This window comes from Phocoena phocoena, chromosome 16, assembly GCF_963924675.1.
Source record: "Phocoena phocoena chromosome 16, mPhoPho1.1, whole genome shotgun sequence".
Taxonomy (NCBI): Eukaryota; Metazoa; Chordata; class Mammalia; order Artiodactyla; family Phocoenidae; genus Phocoena; species Phocoena phocoena.
The window spans coordinates 39,066,028-39,089,466 of record NC_089234.1 but is presented as its reverse complement, the minus strand read 5'-3'; the positions used below and the strand labels follow the sequence as shown (position 1 = coordinate 39,089,466).

The following is a 23,439-nucleotide window of genomic DNA, read 5'->3' as shown; positions in this document are numbered from 1 at the left end:
TCCAACAAAGGTTCTAAAAGTCTCATGGAGCTGAAGGGACAAAAACTGGAGTCCAAGCCCAACCATTTCAAAACCATAAGGCTAAATCTTAACTGACTCATCAAGATGGAAACTCATCTTCAAATCTTCTCAATTCATAACTGGACTAAGGTGACATGCCCCTCATCAGCCTGCCTGTCAAGAGCAAAAGTAAATCATCACTGGAGGAAGATCACATCACCCAGAACCTCAAATTATCTCTATGATTTTTTTTTTTTTTTTTGCAGTACGCGGGCCTCTCACTGTTGTGGCCTCTCCCGTTGCGGAGCACAGGCTCCGGACGCGCAGGCTCAGCGGCCATGGCTCACGGGCCCAGCCGCTCCGTGGCATGTGGGATCTTCCCTGAACAGGGCACGAACCGGTGTCCCCTGCATCAGCAGGCGGACTCTCAACCACTGCGCCACCAGAGAAGCCCTATCTCTATGATTTTTCATGTACAATATCCAGAATTCAATCAAAAACAGCTTGGTATACAGAGACAATACCACATACCCTAAAGCTATGAAAAAAACAAAAGCAGACTGATGGGAGATCCTGGTGTTGGAATTATCTGATATGGACTTTGAAATAATTGTGATAAATATGCCTTAGAAATATGACGGAAACGTTGGTAACTTTAACAGAAAACTGAAAACTATGAAAGAAATTTTAGAACTGAAAAAAAGAGTAACTAAATTTTCATAATTCTGCACTAACATTTAACAACAGTAGTCAGAATTAGTAAATAAGAAGAAAAGTCCAAAGAAAATAGCTAAATAGAGAAAATGAATAAAATACAGAAAAAAATGATATGAGATGCAGGGAAATAGGGAAAAGGTCTAATCTATATATAATAAGAGTCCCAAAAAGAGAGGAAAGAGAGAATAGGGCAGAAGCAATATTTGAAGAAATAATGGCTATGCATTTTCCAAAACTGATTAAAGCTATATCAAGCCATGATGTTAAGAGGCACAGTAAACCACCAGCATAATAAACACAAAGAGACACACAAACACACACACCTCTAGATATATCATTGTAAAACTACTTATAATCATAATAAAATAATAAAGAGAAAACTCTTAAGAGCAGACAGAGAAAAATACTCATCCCATGCAAAGGAACAACAATAAGATGACAGTTGATTTTTCCATTGAAACAATGAAAGCCTCAGGGCAATGGAATGGTAGTCACCAGGGGTTAGAAGAAAACAAAACTGCCAACCTAGAATTTTATACTTGACAAAAATATCTTTTGAAAATAAAAGCAAGTAAATACGTTTTCAGAGAAACAAAAACCAGAGAATTTGTCACCAACAGATTCACACTAAAGAACATTCTTCAGGAAGAAAGAAAATAAAATCAGATGAAATTAGATGAAAGCATGAAGACAGAAGGAAAAAATAAGTATAAGAATAAATATGTTAAATCTATATGAATGATTACTGTACAAAATAATAACATCTGACAACAATAATATGAGAGATAGAGACCAATAGAGTTAACAGTGTTGTTAAGTCATTGTACTGCCTGAGAAGTAATAAAAGCATTAATTTAATTTTGCTAGTTCAAGGATGCATTGCATGTTGTAATTTATAGAGTAACTACTAAAAGAAAATGCATAAATGAAATATTGATGAATAGAAAACAGAATAATAAAAATAATTTATTAATTCAAGTATAGGCAAAAAAGAGAGAAAAACTTAAATAGAAAAAGGAGACACAGTAGAACACAAACAGATTTAAGTTAATGTAAACATTAAATACTCCAAATACGAGACAGATTGTTTGCATGAACTTAAAAATAAAACAAGTATATACACATTACAAGAAACAATTTTTATATAGGAAAACAGAATGGTTTAGAGTAAAAAAGGTGTACAAACTAAACACAAACTGAAAAAAAAGCTGATGTAGCCCTATTAATACCAAAGAAAATTTTAAGAAAATAAGTATTACTAGAGATAAAGAGGAACATGTCACAATAATAAAAGGATTGATTTATCATGAAGGAACTATAATTCTAAATTTATATGCACTTAATAACAGCCTCAAAACATGTGAAGTAAAAATTCCTAGTGCTAAGAGGAGATATACACAAATTCCCAATCCTATTAGATGATTTCAACTTATTGCTCTCAATAACTGATAGAAAAGGAGATAGAAAATTAATCAGGATATAGATGATTTGAACAATATATTTAAAGAAAATTAATCAGGATATAGATGATTTGAACAACATATTTAACAAACTTAATTGCAATATGTAGAACACTCACTCCAAAATTACAGAACACATTATTTTCTAGTGCATAAGCAATTTTTATTAAAATTGACCATATTCCAGGCCATAAAACAAGTTTCAACAAACTTCAAAGGATTGAAATCATGTACTCTTATTGCAGTGGAATTCAGGTAGAAATCAATAACAATAATTGTCTCAGATACAGAAAAGGATTTGATAAAATTCAATATCCATTTATGATTTTTAAATAATCTTGAAAAGTTTGACAAAGAAGGGTACTTATCTGATGGAGGATATCTACCAAAAAAATCTACAAGAAACTTCATCATATACTGGTGAAATATTGAAAGAGTTCCCCCTCACATCACAAAAAGAAATGATGCCCATTATCAGTCCTCTTATTCAACATTATAAACGAGGTCCTGGCCACTGAAATAAGGTAAGAAAGAGTAATAAAATGCATATAGATTAGGAAAGAATATTACATACTCAAGTACGTAGAATTCCAGACAAATAGAATAAGTGACTTTAGCAAGGTAAGTGTATAAAAAGTTAATGTTAGGGCTTCCCTGGTGGCACAGTGGTTGAGGGTCCTCCTTCCAATGCAGGGGACGCGGGTCCGTGCCCCGGTCCAGGAGGGTCTCACTTGCCGCGGAGCGGCTGGGCCCGTGAGACATGGCCACTGGGCCTGTGCGTCCGGAGCCTGTGCTCCGCAACGGGAGAGGCCGCAACGGTGAGAGGCCCGCGTACCGCCCCAAAAAAAAAAGTTAATGTTAAAAATTAATAATATTTTTCTATACCAGCAATAAGCAAAGAAACATCTTTTCAAAATGATACCATTTTTAATATCTGCAAAATACAACATATATCTAGGAATGCAATTAATGAAATATTTAAATGATTTCTACACACAACAGTTCAACAAATTATTGAGAGAAAATTAAAGAAGGAATAAATAAATGGAAAGTTATGTCATGTTCCTAAATTAGAAGACTCAAAATTGTAAAAGTGTCAGTTCTCTCTAGGTGGATTCAAAGTTTCAGTTCAATCTCAAAATTTTAACTTTTTCCGTGGAAACTCCCAAATTTATAAGGAATTACATAACAATAAGAACAGCTAAGAGTATTGAAAAAGAACAAATTTGGAGGACATACACTACTGCATATCAAGAGTTACTATAAAGCTGCATAATTGAGAGTGTGGTAGTGGTGTAGAGATAAACAAATGGTTCAACAGACTAGGATAGAGTCCTGAAATAAGCCTACATATTTTTGCCATTTGATTTACAACAAATGTGTCATTACACAAAAGACAGTCTTTTCAATAAACAGAGCTGTATTAATCAACTATCCATATGAAAAAAATGAATCTTGTACCCTTCCTGATACCATACACAGTAATTCAATTCCAGGTGATTTGTAGATCGAAATGTGAAAGATAAAATACAAAGCTTCTAAAAGATAACATAGAAAAGCATATTCATCAACTTAGACTAGGAGAGGATGTCTTAAGATGCAAAAAGCACTTACCACAAGGAAAAAATTTCATGAAATGAACCATATTAAAACTAGGGAATTCTTTTGAGCAAAAGACACCATTAAGGTGGATACATGTCATTATACATTTGTCAAAACCCATAGAATGCACAACACCAAGAATGAACTCTAATGTAAATTATGGACTCTGGGTGATAATGATGTGTCAGTGTAGGCTCATCAGTTGTAACAAGTGCACTACTCTGGTGCAGGATTCTGATAGTAGGGGAGGCTCTGTAAATGTGAGGGCAAGGGGTGTATAGGAAATCTCTGTACCTTCCACTCAATTTTGCTGTGAACCTAAAAGTGCTCTAAAAAATAAATTTTATTTTAAAAATAAGACACTATTAAGAGAGTTAAAAGGCAAACTACAAAATAGGAAAAGATATTTGCAATATATATTTAATCAGCAAAACGTTTATACTCAGACTACCTCTGGAATTCCTAAAATTCAGAAGACAGATAATCCCGTAGAGAAATTGGCAAAAAACTTGAAAATTTCAAGTATTTTGACAAAATAGGTTATCCAAATAGCAAATAAACATATGAAAAATTGCTCAATTTCATTAATTCACAGGGAAATGTAAATTAAATTCAATGAGGTATCACTACATACCTACCCAAATGGCTAAAATTGAAAAAAAAAAAATCACAACAAATGTTACAGAGTTTGTAAAATAATGAAAAGTCTCATGCACTACCAGTGAGAGTATAAATCGGTTATAGCCACTAGGGAAAACTGTAGCAATTTCTACCTAAACTGAACATATGGCTACCCCTTTATCTAGAAATGCCAATCTTAGGGATATACCAAGAAAATTAGGTACATGTTATCACCAAATCATGTGCACAAGAATATCTGTGAAAACATTATTTATAATATACCAAAACTGACAACACAAATGTTCAACATTAGAATATATTTTGCATTTATATAAAAAAATATAGAAGAAAATAAAAATAAGTGAGCATTGCTACAAGCAACAACAGAAATAAAACTCATGAGCAATATTCAGCAAAACAGGGAAGACATAAAATGATATACATTGTATAGTTTCTTTTTAAAAAATTCAAAACTGGGCGAAACAAATTTATGGTGAAGATAATGGTTACTTTGCGGGCAGAAATCAGGGGTCATGACCAGGAAATGGTATAAGGAAGGCTTCCGAGGTGCTGGGAAAGTTCTCTTTCTTGATCTGAGTAGTGGTTATACTAGTGGGAGTACAGATAACTCACATAAGTCATAAGTTTATAGTTAAACTTATGACCTATGCACTTTTCTCTGTGTTGTAACTTATTAAGAAAGCTAAGACAAAAGACTTATTTAGTTCATGAAGATCAACAGTTGGCAAAGAATTATTGAATATTATTTTAGACACCTACAAAGTTCAAGGAACTGTCTTAGGTGATCAAAGATTCCAAGTCCATTCCACTATCAAATATTTATATTGTACAATCAACTGCTATATTTCGGACAAAAAATGAACATTCTACCCTCAAAAAGACAGATTACAGGATTATCTACGTAAACTGACAAAGGAAGAGCAGAGCAGTGACATGATCCAAGTTATGTCTTTGGAAAATTAATCCAAGGGTGTGGTGTTGGATGAATTGAAGATTGAAAAGACGGGTCAAGGATGCTGCTTAGGAAGCTGCTGCGACACTAAAGGTCCATCACGATATGGGCCTGAGGATGGAGAAGAGAAGACACGCCACCAGTCACTGTCGAAAATCTTTCATTCCTTAACATCAGCGTTAATTGCTCCTATAATCTGCAAGTTTCCCCAAGTAATCATTTTTAAACTGTTGTATGTGTGAACTCTAAAGAGATCAAACACCTGCGTAACCAGGTGCAACTTATTAAGAAAGTTAACTCTTTTTATTGAGAAGCATTTCTGAGCATACTCAATCTTTACAGAGCCGGGGCTCCCTTCTAGAAGGTGCTCTCCCTACAATCTCACTAAACACAAACAACATGCCTACCCCTGGCTGGAGAATAAGTGAATATTATTTAAGAGCTATTGGCACCCTATATACATAATTCCATTCAATCTTTAAAGTGCTTTCATGACAAATACTGCCCCTTCATATCCACACAGGCCTCAGTGCCTAAAGCTCCACGTAATTCCTTTTATTCCTCAATAAGCTATTCGAGGCCAGTGAAGTCACAGGTTCTAGTTATCTGATGCATGACTTAGTTCGCTCAGTCTTTCCGTCCCATCACTTTTTGAGGAGAGGACTTTTACTTGACCAAGAGTTGGCCTTTATGTGATGCAGAATGAAGAGTAAAGGAACAGGAGACACAGGAGCTTGGGATAATGGTGGAATTTTCACTAAGATATGGCATGGAGTGCAGGGAACACCAGTTGTAGGTAAACCAAGGGGAAGAAAAAAATGGGATAAGTACCTCCTTTGGGATGTTTAAAAAATCCAAAGTTCTTTTAACTAACTTTTGCTTGTTGACCTATTCATTTGACCCGGCACTGGATCAAGTGAATTCTGGTTTTATAAGATTACAGTGAATATAATAACCTAAAGCAATTACAATGATACATGAAAGCAATTTAGATGCTTTCTTAATGGAGAACCTCAGCTGCATTTCAAATCAACCAACGAAAGGAGGTGGCCACTCTGATTTCTCCAACCCCGATTTTGAATGGCAATCTGGGCAGGAACCATAGAAGTAGTTAGAAGGACTCTAAGAAGAGCAAACCAAACCCCAACATCGAGCACTGATGAAGCTTCACATGGATATCGAATGCCACTTCTGAGAGCCTCGTAAATTAGAAAAGGGGACAAACAAAGCATTCCATTTGTGCAGCTCTTGGTAGGTACGTATATTACAGTCTTGAAACCCAGGTTATACTCAGTGATACAAGGGGAAATTGAAGGAAGGAGATCATGAACAATTAATATAAAGAATCATTCTTTATAATATTATAATATCTGACATTTATTGAATGCTTATTATTATACTACCTTATACTTATGAGTATGAGGTACTGTGTTAAATACTCTTCATAGATGATCTCAAGCCTCACATATTTGACTTTGGTATTTGTGTTATTATGCCCATTTTAAAGGTGAAAAAAACTGAGAATGATTAGCACTTGTGACTTGTCAAAAGCTATACGGCTAGTAAATACGAGGGTTCGGCTTTACACTCGCGTACCCCTGACTCCAGAGCCACAGTTTTTAGCTATGCTATGATGCTCCAGCAATTGTAATCATGATGATAATAATGAAACTTTGTTAATATCTACTCTGTGCACATCTAGATATGGCCCATCACTAAAACCCAGGCTTTGGATATGTTACAGCATTGTCTTCTCAGGATTTGACTTCTACAAAAGGTTATAACAACACTCACCATAATGTAGACTGAGCTTCACTCTTAAAGGTACAAGAGGCCTCCCTCAGAGTTCTGGAGCCAACTTTCTTGGAGGGTATCTACCTCATGACGTGCATCGACTAATGAAGCTAACTATATAACTACACAGCCCCATCCTCTCTACCGACAGTGAATTTTTAGTCTAAGTGTTGAATTTAGAGAAAGTTCAAAAAATTAAATTTTCAGGAACTTATTTCATACTTTATTCTTCCACAGAATAAAATGTTTAAATTATCTTTGCTAGCTTTGTGACTCTTTTGACACCTTCTATGTGACTGCATTTTGAAAACAGAATAGGAACACATTCCTCAGAGCTAGAATTCTTCATGGACTGATTTTTCCCCCCTATGAAATTTTAGTGGAGAAATGAAGGCGTGTATATGTGTGGTTTAGTTCAAGATGAGGCTTAGTTCAGGATGAGAACGCTTCTCAAAACCAGGACTTAAGATCAAAAGTTAAAGCTCAAAGGGACAAGGTAAGATTTTTTTAAAAGAGGAACTTTTAAAAAAATGACTGTTTCATAAATATTCTTCTGCTAAAAAGTGTTTAAACTTGGTTACATCATTTTTACTGTACTTAGCTTTGGAAACTAAGTTGGACCCAACATAAAACAGTACACTAAAGAAGCAGTTATAAATACTTCATTTCACCAAGAGGTTGAGAAGAATCAGCTGCCAATACACAAACCCACAAACCACCAACTTTTCCAAACTTTAGTTCCATGATGTCTCAATATATTGAAACACACAAAGAATTGACATGAACTAGTAAACACCACACGCTGTGTGGTCCTCCAGTTACAAAACTTAAACTACTACCTTATAGTTAAATCTTTTCTATAAATTACTCAGATTTTAAACCAAAATCTTTAACTTTTACTTTCTTAAAAAAGAAATATACTTTTTAATATACCTTGTGAAGAGTAAAATCTAGTCACGAAGATACTAAATGAAAAGAAGGCTCATATATAAACATATTGGCAACTATTGGGAGGGGGATTTACTTCAGGAAGCTAAGGACATGTACTTCTGAAGATGGGAAAGGTCCATGATACCACAGAAATGACATGCCTAGTAACAAGGACAATTAAAAAGTGCGAGCCACACAGATCCCACATGCCCCCAATTTCCAGGACAAAGCCACTTTCAAAAAGCCTGGTTTGTAGTCATATTATGTGTCTCCAGTGTTTTTATTTGGAGAGTATATCCCAGCATATACCAACTATTACATGGGCATAATAATTACGGCTTGAAATTAGGAGGTGGGGTGGGGTAGAAATCATTAACATAAAAATAACTACATTTTAATGATTTTAAATACCATCTACTAGTTATTATAAAAAGTTTTTAAAGGCCTGTCAATCTGATGGTCCAAACCTTTTATCTACCCAATTTCAGGCAAAACGGTAAAAGCACTGTGAAAAATTAACTTGTTTGATAATAAATCTCTTCTCACAAGGAAAAAAGCTCTAAATTGAAAATAGAAATATTATTGATTAAGCATTCAGTAGAACTGATTTCGGTTTAAAAAATGATCTCTAATAACCATTTATTTTCTATCATTTGGGTTGCCATTAATTCTTTACACTTAAACACAGCTGTATGTTTACTAAATCGAAACCAACATGGAATACGGAGTAGGGTTATAAGGCTAGGTGAAAATAAAACAAATTGGCACATTTTGCATTCTAAATAAATTTTCTACATTCAATATTTAATTTGGGAAACTTTCTTCTGAAAGCTTCTGAGTAAAGAAAATGGCAAAAAAGAATTTGTGCACATCTGTTTATGTATTCAGGAAAAGAATATTCAAGCTGGGCATTAGTCCATGGGAAAGCCTGCACAACATAATCCAGCCCACCAAACACACTGCTCGTTTATTAATAAGAAAACTCCAGGTTAGATTCTTGCCAAGAGATGTTTTCTTTTCCAAAAATTATCTCTGGCTATATTTTATATTTGATTTACTTCCCTCGGTACATAAAAGAAATAAAAGAACTATTGTCCAATATTAGTGGTTGGAATCTATCTGAACTCTGGTGAAAGAAATATAAATCTATTCACTGAAACTGTTTTGAGAAATAATATAATTTATAAAATGTGCTGATTGCCTTTTATTTTTATTGTGCTATAAAATCCATAGTGATTTTGTTACAAACCATTTCCAAAACATCCTTCAAATGAGTATAATTCAATAAATCCTATGTCTTATTTTTATTACCAATAATAGGAACTCAAATTTCAGGTATTTATTTTTTATTTATTAAGATATTTTCACATCAGCTAAAATGGGTTAATTAGGGTTATTACTTATTTGTGGTGTTATCATCCTAGACTGATTTCTCTTAGGCCTTAGAAATATGCTATTGAAGGTTTATATGTAAAAGCCTTAAAAAGTGCAACTTCGCAATGTGAGTTAATGATACTTACTCTTCATGCAAGATGTCAAGGGGTAATAACAGGTCAATGTATTCTGAGGAATTACAAAAGAAGTAGACTCTTAGTTTATTTAGAATAGGTCTGGACAATGAACCTAAAGCGCCACAAAAAAAACCCATAAACAGTGTTTTTAAGTAAAGGCCAGTTATAGCTAAACAAGAAAATGCTTATGTGTTAACAGATCTGTTGCAATCACAGGATCAAGTAGGACTTACTTTGAGATGGTAGAAGAGAAAAGATTTGGGGATGATAAAAACAAATCTGACTGACAAATAGCAAAGTGGGGAATACATTTAAAATGAAGTAATGGAATATTCTTCATTTTAAATAATACTTCATTTTAAATAATAATACTTCATTTTAACATAATGGAATATGTTACGAGTTTGCAATGCTGTTAGGAGAGAACACGTAGAAGACTATAAACATTTTTTACCCTTTTGGGATGGAGAATAAATAATTTGTAGAAAAAGTAAGAGCATTTGAGTTGGGGGAACCAAGTGGCAGAGGATCTCCCATGACCTGAATTTAATGACAGGTAAGGAAACTGGAGGTTTCCACGTATTTTCATAAATGGAAATGATATGCTTAACTGAGCTCAAATTTTTAAAGACTACAATATGTCACCATGTGTTCAACCTACAATACCCATGCCAGGCATATGGGTATTTCTGAATTTTATTTTAATATAAATAAAGTAAGAATTATATTATTATAAAAATAAAATGTTAAGCATATTGGAATGGACAATACACAAAAATCTATGCCAATTATAATCAGTAATTATCCTGTTTACTGGGCATAAAACACCGCGAAAGGTGTCACTGATTGGTAAAATGAGTAACAGAGAAGATACAGCTTTTTTGTTATTATCAGCAATAGCAGCAACAAAACCAGACACTTACATACAGTGGTTTAGAGTTTGAAAGTTAAATCAAACTAGTAGGTAACCATCTAGAAACTCAGTATTTACATTAAGACAAAGATATGCAGGTGCCAAGTGTAAATAAATGAGCATCATTCTCAGAGAAGCAAGGGAATGTCAAAGGGAGACAAATAGAGGGAATGATTCTCCAGAATTAGTCACTGTTCTAAGCCCAGTGGCTTAGAATTTGGGATTGTCTGTTACCACACCCTAGCCTAGCCTTAGTGACTGATACGCAGGGCATGGTTAATACCATCGCGAACTTGTTAAAAAAAAAAAAAGCCACTACATTCTCCCCCATTAGTTTTGACATTTTTTCTCAGTTCAGTCACCCCCTAAAAAGTTGCACACGTACTAATAAAGTAAATTAATTATCACTTTTGGCCATGTGTCTAGTGGAAATTATCACTCTCCTTTGGCAAGCACTGATTTAATGGATGACATGTCTAATTGAATACCCATGTTTTTAGCACCTTGAACAAAATACTAGTAGATCCCAGCTAAAGTAAAAGAAAGGGACCTTTTCCAGAGAAGGAGCCACATGAAGTTCAATACCCTTTGGGACAGTGGGTGTGGTTACATCATTGATTTGAAGCTCAAATCATAGGAACCAAGATTTATTTAAAACACTGAGACACCGAAAAAGAATTAGGGAAAGAAAAGTAGCCTGCAAGATGGAAAACAGTGCTCTAGGGGTGGGATTTGGGGTAGTTTTTTTATTGTTAGCCTCTTTGTATAACAGACACAAATTTAGAAGGAAGATATAATTCAGCAATTGAACTATGAGTACTAAAATACATACATATGTACAAGGAAGGGAGGGAGCGAGGGAGGGAAGAAAGAAGGGAAAGGGGGGGAGGGAGGGAGGCAGGAAGGGAGGGAGGGAGGGAAGATGGCTGTCACGGAGGACTGAAATCTGGTGGTGCAACATCTCCCATATTTTTGGGGAAAAGATAACAGATACAGTTTTATGTGAAATCTGTCAACTTTAGTATGTTATTCAATTTTTTTTAAGTCAGGACCAATCTAAATAAACCCTCAAGCTCGATTTAGCTCATGAGCCAGACACCCCACTTCTCCTAGCCACCTTTCTTGAAAACTGTCAGGTTACCCCCCTACAAATCAATTAGCATCATGGATTTCACATGATGTGCCAAGCAGTGGGCTAAGTGCTTTGCATAAATGTTCTTATTTGCTCTTTACAAGAACCCCATGAGTACAAACAAAAAAACTGAGGCTTACAGAGTTTCAGAAATGTGCTTTAAGGTCAAGGTAAGTGATCAGAGTGGGGACTCTATCCCCGATGTAGCCCAGCCTTTTCACCACCTCTCACATTGTTTAGGCGCATATCCCAGACCAGAGACCTTGAGACTGTCACCTTCAGATGGTATCAGCTTAAAGATTGAGAATTTACTACTAAGAAGGAAACACCCTACATTCCATGTGAGAGAAACATTTATTTCCCTTTCTTTGTTTTCTTTACTTAAATATTGTGGTCTGAAAAAAAATAATATTGTGGTCTGCTTTTCCAGAAAGAATATTACATTGTTATCCCATTTTATCAAAAATGTCAGAGAAAGAACATGGGTATTTCTGATTGAGTTCCGAGCACCGATTCATCCCAGGAGCATCTGCTCCATCCCAGCAGCCTGACATTTCCGATTAAAGCACATTCCGAGCTTGCTCCAGGATGAGAACTGCCAACTTAGAGAGGCATGAATTTTCTGACAGTAATAAGAGCATTTAATATTCCCCAACTCTTCTTCCCAGCATTCTACAAAGACCCCGTCAAGCCTAATCGCAGTTTGTGCTGTCTGGCAGGGTTGACACATGTCTTCCACCCATGGGCTTTGACTGGCCAAAATCCCACAGGTTGAATATGGAAACCATTTTCATTTCCGCTGGTCTGACAGTCTTACAGTGTGTAGTGAACCTTGCAGCAGGCATCTGCTTAAGGCCTGTGGTCTTTCTGCAAAAGCCACAGCTCAAGCCTGTGCAAACTGAAGATGTGCTGCCAATGTAAAACTAATTTTTCTTTCCTAGAAAAGATTTAGCCCAGATTCTTTGACGATAACCTGATTTTCATCCTGATACTCTGGGCTTTCTTCAGAGTCAAGTGAGATTTATGTTGGACATTCTTTATCAACAAAACACCCTAATTCATGGCCCAACACTGCCTTTCTGCTTAGATTTTTCTCAGAATGTATCTCTTAAACCAAGTGAAGCACTGCAGGACAATTTGGATTTTCAGGTTCAAAACTTCCATCAGCAGAGCCCATATTTTCAATGAGCAGCCCTTGCCTCTGGGTCTCCATACAGAGGACCCCCGAAAGCAATTCAGTCAAATATGCAGATTGCACTTATTTGATGTGTTAAAATTATTAAACCCAATGCTGATGAAGATGAAGAACAAGCTCCAGAGCTTAATTTAAGGTTCCTTTGTAAACAATTGTTACAGATAGGAAGACAGTTTCATGGGCTCTTTTATTCTGCAAACTCGTTGGCTTTGGTGGCATGTCTGACACTGGGTTTACATCCGGGTGCTACCACCCCCAGGAAAGCTTAGTGCCTGCCTCTAAATACACTGCTTAGTAAAAGGATAGCTTTAGTGCCTGTGTAGCCATATAGTGTTTCACAACTTTTCAACATTAGGAATATTCTTTCAAGTCTTAAATGTAGAAAAAAATTATATATTTGTTGGTGATTTAAAATTATGTATTTAAATTATAAATAAATTGGGCCAGAGGGAATGATTAAGTCAGGCATATTGATTTAGCAGAAATTATGAATCCTTTAAAAATTATAATTATAAAGACTACAAAAATGCAGAAATAACTTTATGACATGATGTTTAGTTTAAGATAAGCACCAAGTATTACAGAGACTATGAGCACATTTGTGGAAAGGTACAGGTGCATATGGACCAGGACAGGGAAAAAAACTTGGAAAATGAAACCAGCTCATTTATAGTGGTAGGACGTAGGGCCTTAAACTATTCCCTCTACAGCAGTTCTAAACCAAGAATCGTTTTTTAAATGTGTATATAGTTTAAATAAAAGATTGTCTGACAGTCTTCAATCTAATTGTGCAGAATCAGATTTCTAGCAGTTTCTAAGCATGACCTAGAAGAATTTTTTGCTTACCGCTGTGAATTTTACTGTTTATTTCACCAAGCAGTAAAAATAAGTAAAGATAAACATATTAAAAGTGTTTTAGGAGACAATTTTCATCCAAGAATAAAAATGTCTATTTTTCAAAACAACATACATCCCTTTCCACAGGAAGAGCTACCAAATAAATGCACTAAACTATCACAGCACAGCCTAATAATTGTCTCCGGTGTTTCTTTGGAAGCAAATCAACTAAAATCCATCCCCAGACATTCGGCTTCCAAGACACTTTTTTTTTTTTTTTAATGGCGTAATCATCAGGCACTCAAACTCCATCCAGTTTTCAAAGTCTTTCCTGGAAATAAAACAATTTAGGATTTCCTTAGGGGTTATCATTTTGGAGGAGAGTGGGATGCTTAGAAACAGCCATAAAAGGGCTCTCACCACAATCCCACCCAGCCCAACACTTCATAGGGTGCTAGGACAGCTTGACATTGGTCAGTGACTGACCCAAAGCATCACAGTCTACCTTCCCTACGAAGGGGAATCTCTGAGCTATCCCTCATGGAGAATACAGCTCTCCTGTCCTCCGTCTCCTCCAGTAAAAAATATATTTTTTTTTCCTTTTGCCTATGGAGCTCTGACTGAAAATGTTTAAGATTAGGTTTTGGGGTTTTTATTTATTTATTTACTTAGGCTGTGGTGGGTCTTAGTTGCGGCATGTGGGATCTTTTTTTTTTTTTTCTTTTAGTTGCAGCGTGCCGACTTCTTAGTTGCAGCATGTAAACTCTTTAATTGCAGCATGCATACGGGATCCAGTTCCCTGACCAGGGATCGAACCTGGGCCCCCTGCAATGGGAGCGCAGAGTCTTACCCACTGGACCATCAGGGAAGTCCCAAGGTTAGGTTTTTGATGTAAGAATTTCCTGTAACTTTTCCAAGGGGCTGGCCTCCAGAGGACAGGAGGAAGAGCCTATGAGTGCCTGGGGAGCTCCATTGTGCGATCTCACTGCCCCTACCACCAGTCCCCATGCCTCCCTCCATGCCTAATCACAGGACTTATCACATGTTCTGCATCTCTAGTATCCACAGGAATATATTCACCAAAACTATTCTGAGAGCTAGAGACCTTCAGTTAACTCATCCACGTGACCTTCTCACAACCCAGTTTAGGCACATTTATCCACACAGAATCAAGCACAGGTAAGGACCCGAACATATAAAGAGAATCTGAGAGATTCAGAATGCCTATTGAAAGAAAGGTGCAAAATACAAGAGTGAGTGTGTTGATCTTATCCTTGGGGAGAACAAAAGGCATGGAGAATAAAAGTCTATCACGTCTGTCATTGCAACTGCGTGACTTTGAGCAAGTTATTTAACTTCTCCACACCTCAGTTTCATCACCTGTAAACTGGAAATAGCGATAGTTATTTTCCTCATAGAGTTGTTATGAGGATTGAATGAATTACTGCATTTGAAGTGCTTTGACAAACTCTGGGTAGAGTGTACATGTAGCTAGGGTTACTCTGCACTGCATATAATTGACTGGTCCTCCTTCAGGAGCTCTGATCACTGGCAGGGAATGCTATCAGGATTCTGGGGCTCTCTGGACAGCCTTCCTATTCCAAGCCATTGTCTTTACCGTCCTTCCTCGGGGACATTTCAGCATTCATTCATTCATTCATACATTCACCCACCCAGCAAAGTGTTTATCAGTCTGACTACATTCCTGGTACTGTGCAATGGGATAAAAGTAGTAAACAAAACAGATCTTGACCCTATTCCTGTGGAGTCTGTAATATAAAGGGTAAGATAGGTGATTAAGCAGCCAATCAAAATATAGTGGGAAAAATGCTTATAGTAAGCAAAGTACAAAGGCATGGGTTCCTGCCCCCTGCAGTCTAATGGGGAGACAGGAAAACACTGGAACTCGCATATTTTATAATAACTGCTACAACTGGATTAAGTATAGAGTGCTACGGAAGCAAAAGGGGTGGACAGTAGCCTGCTTTAAGGTGGGAAGGGCACAGGCAGGGAAAGTTTTCCACAGGAGGTTACATATAAACTGAGACCTAAAGAATGAGTGTATGAGTGAGTGTGTGTGTGTGTGTGTGTGTGTGTGTGTGTGCGCGCACGCACGCATGTGAGTTAGATTTATCACAAGTGTCTTATGAGACAGTTATTTATATCTGTACTGGTAAAACCCTCAGATCCCCTGGTTCAGAACACAGTCACTTACTTATTCCCCAGTTGCTGGGGGCATTGGTGCCAACAGCTTTCAGCTGCGTCCCTCTTTGGGACCAGCCCTCAGCTGAAGACAACAGCCTCACTGAAGGTCACCCTGGCTTCCCAAGCGCTGCCACATCCACTGATTGGTCAATGAGGAGTATAAAGGTTTGGCCCCCTGGTTCCTATTGGACACTCTGACGTGTCCCCTGTAGGACTGGCTGTGGCCTTCACTTAACTACAAGGCAGGAGACATTTGGCTCAGTCAAAGCCTGTTTTCTTCCCTCCTCTACAGATGTGGATCCTGAGAACCCTCCCCAATAAAGTTCTCACCTGCGAATCTGGGACAACATCTCTCTTTTAGGGATGAGAAAATAAGTTTGAAACGTTAAGCAACCTGTTGAGGACGAGATAGCATGGCTCATTCAGAGAATAAACGTAGTTCCGTATAGCTAAAGTGCGAAATCTGAAGGTAGAGGAGGCTAAAGGTAAACCATGTCTTGAATTAAATCATGTCATAATAAGAAATGAGGGCTTTAAGAGGCAAACTATTATACATATGATGGATAAACAATAAGGTCCTACTGTATAGCACAGGGAACTATATTCAATATCCTATGATAAACCATAATGAAAAAAATATGAAAAAGAATATATTATATATATACTATATATATATATATATGAGTCACTTTGCTGTAAAGAAGAAATGAACACAACATTGTAAATCAACTATACGTTAATAAAATTTTTTTTTAAAGAAATTAGGGCTTTAACCTGAGGCAGTGGGAAGTATTAGAAGTATTGACAGTCAGATGATTGGTTAAGGGCTTTAGCATGACAAATTAGGTATTGTAGGCATAGTTTTAATGGGTGAAAGCATTTTCTGACCAGGGAGGGATTGCCAGGGTTTGTTTTTTTTTTTTTTTCTGATTAACCCACTACTTGTTATTGTTTTCTATGAGTCAAAAATACTAGGAGGGAATGGTGTGCTGTGATTAAAAGAGAAGAGATGAACAAACACCTCAGAGACTAAGAGCACCCTGTACAGTTCCTGGCCAAACAAGCCGAGTCTGTCAATGTGTATAAAAAGGGGACAACCGCTTACCTACTCCACTGTACTGGCTCAGAGGACATGGTCTAAAAATGGGGCTCTGGTTCAGGTGAGGCGTTGCCTCCCCTCCTCCACTGCTTCCCACTCAACAGCAGCGGTACCTTGACCATAAGTGAGCGGGAGGTCTCGAAAATTACTGGGTGTGAAGACTCCACTTACCCTCTCCACTTGAGACTGTATGTGTTCAAGGTATTATGTGTTAAAAATATGAAGTTGTTCAAAGCAAACCAAAATAGGTGGCACCACCCCTTGTATCCATGCCCTTTCCCACATGACTTGGCAGTCCATCCCATTAAAAGGCAGAGTGGGGCTTCCCTGGTGGCGCAGTGGTTGAGAGTCCGCCTGCCGATGCAGGGGACACGGGTTCGTGCCCCGGTCCGGGAAGATCCCACATGCCGCGGAGCGGCTGGGCCCGTGAGCCATGGCCGCTGGGCCTGCGCGTCTGGAGCCTGTGCTCCGCAATGGGAGAGGCCCAGGTACAGAAAAAAAAAAAAAAAAAAGTGAGCTTTAAAATTATACTTAGGATGCACCCAGAAGGGTCTCTTAAAATATGAAAAACCGTCAGACTAAAATAAATGAAAAACAATGGGATCACTTTCAAAACACAGAACTTACTTAATTTGACGTATGATCCTTATAACTTCTTCTGTTAAAATCATTGAAGTCTCCTAGCTAAAAGCAAAAGTCTAATAACACCACTAATAATTTTCATCTCTAGCTACCAAAAAGGATGTTACAAATATGGGGAGTGGACAATAAACAGCCAGTAAGATTTATGCAAAACACCTGAGCACCCTCCTTCACACCATATCAATGGTAGGAATGACTAGAAATGAACTTATGATGTGAGAACTGAGAATTTATAAGTGTGTGTCTGTAACTATCTTGCTAAGTTGACCACAGTCTGTAAAGTAAGAACCCCAACAGGAAAAAAAATGGTTTTATTAAAGCCTTTAAGCAGAAACAGGCTTGAACAACTCTGTGTTGTCAACTGGCAACTTCCCAACAAGGGGGGTAAGAAAACCTTGGTTCTGGCCTGAAATTTAGTAACTAAGAAAGAAAAACTCTTAATGAATTGAAAAATAATAAAGTCAAAATTTTATAATCCCTGTTAGGTTCATAGACTTCTGATTAAAATAAAGTTAATATGAAAAAGGCACTCTTACTAAAATTTTAAAGTGTAAGGCCATTTAATTAATCACCTTTGAATGAAGTCTTTATAAGTACAATCTTTTTGGTCTAAAAATTCTTTTAACTTTTTATACATCTCCTGCGGGTATCAGTAAAATGGGTTTTTAAGTGATTTTATTTCTATATATTAATGTTTTAATTTACCACTTTCTAAACTAATTCATAAATCAGAATTCAAGCCACGCCTAAAACAGTTTCCTCGTGAAACAGAATTTAGAACTTGTTTACATTCGCTGTAAGTCATTCCTTCATTTCATCCGAGAATTCATTCTAATATTTTGACATGGGAAAGCAGATTCAGGAGTCATATAGTCCAGGGTTGAATTCAGGTCCCTCCTCAATAATTCTTACTTGTCAGAGTTGTTGAGCAGACTGAATGCAATGACGTAGGAAAATCACCAGCATATTATAGGCACTCCATAAATATTAGTCCCTTCCCTTTCCTACTACCATGTGCCAGACAGAGAGCTGGAATATTTTCAGTCAAGTCAGAAGCTTGGAATTGGATTCTTTGACTGTAACTAGGGTAGGAGTATACATGTCTCCATTTACTTAATCCCCCAATAAATAAATGATTCTGTTTCCCTTCCCATTGCTTCCAAGAATGTTATTCTAAAGGTCAGGGGGACGCACTGAAGCTCTTGATGGAAATTGTGAAGGTAAAAGATGAGTCAACAGAAAATTGTTCACTCCCATTCCCAGAGTCTTTCTCTCTGTTATCAGCTCTCAGCCTCGGAACTCTCCCCAGCTTGCCCTGCCCACCTCTCAGCTTCATACCGTTCCTGAAAGATCATATCCCAAACACACCCAGCTCCCAACAACAAACCTGCATAGGAACTTTCAGTATCGATCTTTTAGCATTATCAGATGAAAATAGTACCTTTCACATACTTATTCAACAAATATACATTGAGCACCCTTTAAGAGTGAAGCAGTATACTAGAAACTAAGGTTACAATGATGAAACTAGAAAGGGCCTGGTGGAAAAAGAAAGGACAAGCAGATCAACAGATAATTATTCAAGTAGACTCCGTAGGTGTAATAGGGACTTTGATAAGCCAAGAGAAGAGTACTATGGGAACACACTGGCAGGGAGGAGGGGACAGCAAGAGGCACAACTGGTAATATTTAACAATGGTGATATTAATACAGAAGCACAAAATGGAGTACAATCTAAATGCTGAAGAATAAACATTAGGTAACTTGTATTACATTAATTAAAAATAATATTTCAGAAGAATATGTGATTACAGGGTGAATATTAATTGTACGTTATTGGACTTCCCTGGTGGCACAGTGGTTAAGAATCCGCCTGCCAATGCAGTGGACACAGGTTTGAGCCCTGGTCCGGGAAGATGCCACATGCCGTGGAGCAACGAAGCCTGTGTACCACAACTACTGAACCTGTGTTTTAGAGCCTGTGAGCCACAACCACTGAGCCCACATGGCACAACTACTGAAGCCCGCGCTCCTGGAGCCCATGCTCCAAAGGGAAGCCACCGCAATGAGAAGCCCGTGAACCGAAACGAAGAGTAGCCCCCGCTCACTGCAACTAGAGAAAGCCTGCACGCAGCAATGAAGACCCAACGCAGCCAAAAATAAAATAAATAAATAAATTTTAAAAAATATTGTATATTATTTCATGAGTTAAGTAGCAAAAGTCTTTACTGTATTATTCCATTTTTTGTTTAACACAAAAGTGTGTATGTGTAGAAAATAACAGATATATAATAAAGCGCTAGTGGTTTATCTCTGAGTAGCAAGATTATAAGTAATTTCACTTTTTAAAACTTGTCTATAGTTTCTAAATTATCCACAAAGAACACATAGTAATTTGGTACTTTATTAAAGATACATTTTAAATTTAAAATATTTTTTTAAAGTTTATCTGAGCAACACACATTTACCAAATGCCCACCACACATATAAAGTACTGTGCTAAGTGCTGTGGCCACAGAGCTGTAAAAGGAATGTCCTGTGCCCTGGAGCAGCTCCCAGCACTGGGATGCAGACATGTAGTAAATACCCACAGTAAGATATTGTCCAGATATTATGTTAATAACGCCTGATTATTTACCCAGAACTGACTGTTCCCTAAACACTACAACCAAGACAACAGGAAGGCAATGTTGCCTTTGAGTTTTGTGATCAACAAATTATGAAACAGGTTGTTGAAAATACTCTTCTGCTGTCCCCTGTTCTAACATCTATCATCATCAGGAAACTTTTTTTTTTAATAGGGTGGGGTAATTACTTTTTAAATTAATTTTTATTGGAGTATAGTTGATTTACAATGTTATATTAGTTTCTGCTGTACAGCAAAGTGAATCAGTTATATGTTATATGTATACATATACCCACTCTTTTCTAGATTCTATTCTCATATAGGTCATTACAGAATATTGAATAAAGTTCCCTGTATTATACAATAGGTCCTTATTAATTATTTTATATATAGTAGTGTGTATATGTCAATCTCAATGTCCTAATTCATCCCTCCCCCCACCTTCTCCTCGGTAACCATAAGTTTGTTTTCTACATCTGTAACTCTATTTCCATTTTGTAAGTAGGCTCATTTGTACCATTTTTTTAGATTCCGCCTATAAGCGATATCATATGATATTTGACTTTCTCTGTCTGACTTACTTCACTCAGTATGACAATCTCTAGGTCCATCCATGTTGCTGCAAATGGCATTATTTCCTTCTTTTTTGTGGCTGAGTAATATTCCATTGTATATGTGTACCACATCTTCTTTATCCATTCCTCTGTTGACGGACATCTAGGTTGCTTCCATGTCCTGGCTATTGCATATAGTGCTGCAACGAACATCGGGGTACGTGTATCTCTTTGAATTATGGTTTTCTCTAGATATATGCCCAGGAGTGGGATTATAGGATCATATGGTAGCTCTATTTTTAGTCTTTAAGAACCTCCATACTGTACTCCATAGTGGCTATACCAATTTACATTCCCACCAACAGTGCAAGAGGATTCCCTTTTCTCCACACCCTCTCCAGCATTTATTGTTTGTAGACTTTTTGATGATGGCCATTCTGACCAGTGTGAGGTGATACCTCACTGTAGTTTTGATTTGCATTTCTCTAATGATTGGTGGTGTTGAGCATCTTTTCATGTGCCTCTCGGCCATCTGTATGTCTCCTTTGGAGAAGGAAACTGTTCATACTGTTCCTTACACTGTGATAACCAGATTTAATTGAGCACTCTTTCACATAATAATTAAACAATACTATGAATTAACTAGCATTATTATTCCCATTTTACAGATATGGAACTGAGTCGCAGAGAGGTTAAGGTCAAAGCTGCACTGCTGACAAATAAAGGAGCCCAGATTTGAGCGCCGGCAGCCTGAACCCAGAGCCCAGACCCTTGATCATTATGCTTTACTGTCTCCCTTTTACGACCATCCGCATCATCTCTGTCCCTTTCCTGCCACATACCTACTTTCAAAATCTGAAATAAGAACAAGCCATCGCACAGAGCTGGCGTTAGAGAGAGAAGGTTAGGGAGAACAGTCTGAGGGCAGGGTTGGTGTCCTCAGCTCCCAGCATAGGCTTGGGACACAACAAAGCTCAATAACTAATTTGCTGTATGAATGATGCAGAAAGACATTCAGTTTTGAAGCCCTCCCAGTCCCAACAACAGCTTAATTTTTAAAAATATTTTCCTCTTTCTTCTAAAAAACAAGTGTAGAACAGGGAAAGGTCTCTTTATCTAGGATTTTCAATCTATATTTTTCTGAATTTTAATACCAACTTTATAGTAATCCTAAAGGTAAATATATTATATACATTATATAACTTTAATTGCTTATTTGATTATTTTGAGTAAAAATGATGTGAACTCTAAGTGTAAATTCCTCTAGTTAGCATAGACAGCACTTAAACCTTTTTCAGTTGGCATAGATTTTATTGGAGCATTCTGACAAGCCAACTTTATGAACTGTGGACAAAACTAAGTTGCCGTCAAATGACTGTACAAATTAAGGTTTTCATGAAAAAGACGTATGGATAATTGTATATTTCTAGAAATGGCAGCACTGCTGGCACAGACGGTGAAGTGCGAGATAATATTCTGTCTGTCACACATTTAGATTAACATAAGTCACCAACAAACTCCTCATTATTCATTGCCTGTGGAATAAAGATATCAAGTCACTTCCATTAGTTCCTGTCCTGATGCACTCTGCAACTTAACCACTGCTCAGAAACAGAGAAAGCATCCCATTTTCAAACCTTGATGAAAAAGTAATTAAAGTATAAACAAATATATTATGGGTCTTAATGCCTAGGTTCCTGAAGAGTACTTGCTACATAATAATAAAAAAAATTAAACACTTTTAATTTCCAAATGTGATTTTTCATATATTTCACTTATTAATCGTCGCATGCCTTTTCCTCTACTTGAATTCTAAGCATTGTCTAGAAGCATTTTATTGCTTCTGGTGTGAGGCAATGCTGTGCCCTATATAACACTCAAAGTAAGTTAAAGAGAAGAGGTCCTCTCAAAAGATTTAAATCTTAAAAGAGACAACAGGGATACTGGGAGTCATAAAAATAAATGAACAAACTTGAAATAAGAGCAAACATTAAATGGGTATAACGGGATGGAATGCTTAAATGCAATGAGTTGGGGGTATTTGCTTTCTTTCCTTCCTCCATGTACTCAGTTAGGTTAGTGTAAAAACAGTGTTTATTTTGCAAACCTAGCTCTCTGTACGACCGATATTTTCTGCAGAAATTATCATTACTAATGTTTGGAAACGATACCTGTACGAGACGTGGTTTAAAACCATTCTTCATGCTGAAATATGCCTAGAGGACTGTGTGGTGGATACAAGACGTATTAACTGAATATCTCCCACGTGCAAGGCAGCGTCTAAATTAACCAGCTTAAATGCCTTTCACCCTGACATGGGACAATGGTACACAGTTCCCTCATTCAAGGACAAGGATAAAGCAAAGTAGCGTGGATAAGGGCACATGTCATATAGTCAGACCAATGTCAAATTCTAGCTCCATCACTTATGACTTACTAGCTGTTTCCTTAGAAAAGGAAGCTAGCTTAATGGCTGGTCCAGTGGCTTGCCAGTAAATGTTTACTGTAATTATTTATTATTATTAATTATTGAGAAATGACAATACAAAAAGGGAAATGGGGTGCCACTTTTGTAAGGATATGATGGAGTCAGTATTAGCTATTTAAGGCAAGAGCAGCTCATCCAAA

General features: G+C 37.0%; 1 protein-coding gene and 1 non-coding gene across 2 annotated transcripts in view; both read right to left on the bottom strand.

The window, feature by feature from the left end:
• PRKG1 (protein kinase cGMP-dependent 1) overlaps positions 1–23,439 on the bottom strand; it is a 1,186,243-nt gene that overhangs the window by 1,125,562 nt on the left and 37,242 nt on the right. The gene's annotated exons all lie outside the window — the stretch shown is intronic.
• TRNAG-CCC (transfer RNA glycine (anticodon CCC)) lies at positions 14,481–14,553 on the bottom strand. Its single transcript has one exon. It is a non-coding gene; the product is annotated as a tRNA-Gly (tRNA).